The sequence below is a fragment of the Ovis canadensis genome, chromosome 5 (assembly GCF_042477335.2).
Source record: "Ovis canadensis isolate MfBH-ARS-UI-01 breed Bighorn chromosome 5, ARS-UI_OviCan_v2, whole genome shotgun sequence".
NCBI lineage: Eukaryota > Metazoa > Chordata > Mammalia > Artiodactyla > Bovidae > Ovis > Ovis canadensis.
Genome location: NC_091249.1, coordinates 107,789,586 through 107,790,928, shown reverse-complemented (window position 1 = coordinate 107,790,928; position 1,343 = coordinate 107,789,586). Strand labels below are relative to the sequence as shown.

The 1,343-nt window shown below is 47.1% G+C and overlaps 1 non-coding gene across 1 annotated transcript; it reads left to right on the top strand.

Moving 5' to 3' along the window:
• Window positions 1-73, top strand: TRNAG-CCC (transfer RNA glycine (anticodon CCC)). Its single transcript has one exon. It is a non-coding gene; the product is annotated as a tRNA-Gly (tRNA).
• The last annotated feature ends 1,270 nt before the right edge of the window (window positions 74-1,343 follow it).

Sequence of the window (1,343 nt, the reverse complement as noted above, 5' to 3'; positions counted from 1 at the left end):
TCCCTGGTGGTCCAGGGGCAAAGACTCTGTGCTCCCAACGCAGGGGGCCCAGGTTTGATCCCTGGTCAGGAAACTAGATCCCACAGGAAGCAACTAAGAGTTCATGTGCCACAACTAAGGATTCCACACGCCGCAACTAAGACTGATGATGCCGCGAGCTGTAACGAAGACCCGGCAATGAATAAAGAAATATTTTGAAAAAAGAGAGAAGAAAACCAGTTTAAACTGGGTATTTCCTTACTTTGTATCTAAAACATCCAAACAGCTAAACCTAATTAGAGGCTGGGGCTGTAAAAAAAAAAAAACTAGGGTATTATGTTCTGCTTGTTTATATGATGCTCTGAAGTCTAAATCTATGTGCTTTCTCTCCAAGTATCCTGGAACCCCTTAGAGGGAATCCAAGGATTCACAGCACAAGGGGAGTCCTTAACCCTCCAGCTTTCCTCCAGCACACCCATCCCTCAGGAGACAGGTCAGACGCCCTGTGAGATATGCGACTTTAGCACCAGGAGCTGAGATGAGAGAGAAACATGCCACTTCCTTCCTGCTTCCCCTGATAAACAGATATCTAATAAATAGCTCAGTTAGATTTGCCTGATATGATCTGCTTAAGGAGAGGAGAAAAAGCCCTCCCGTGAATTAGTAGAAAAAGTAAGAACTGCCTATGGTGAAACATCTGGAAAAGTGGAATACAATCTTGAGCTCAAATGACAGTAAGAAAGTTCAGAGGGACTAGGGACCCTGAGGGCACCAGTATTAGTGGGTGATGTGCTATTATACCAAACTGAGTCCGGATCTCAGAAAAGGTGGCAACTTTTCAGAGAGACTTTTCGAGTATGTGGTGGAGCCTGCTGGAGAGAGCAGCCACTACTGACCATGGCTGAACTTCTAGTCGGTTTGGGGTTCCAAGTATCTACCTTTCAAAGTCGCTGTGAGGTTGAGAAGTACTGTATGTAAAGCTCCTAGCACTGAGCCTAGCGCACAGTAGGTCTATAGTTAATGGGAGCTGCCGTGTTTCTGAGTTCAGTACCAAGCAGCGCCCCCTAGAGGTGGAAGGTGAGGGACCACAGTTCAGTTCAGTCGCTCAGCCGTGTCTGACTCTTTGTGACCCCATGGACCACAGCACACCAGGCCTCCCTGCCCATCACCAACTCCTGGAGTTTACTCAAACTCATGTCCATCGAGTCAGTGGTACTATCCAACCATCTCATCCTCTGTCGTCCCCTTCTCCAGCCTTCAATCTTTCCCAGCATTAGGGTCTTTTCTAAGGAGTCGATTCTTCTCATCAGGTGGCCAAAGTATTGGATTTTTAGCTCCAAAGTATTGGCGTTTCCACAGTGGCC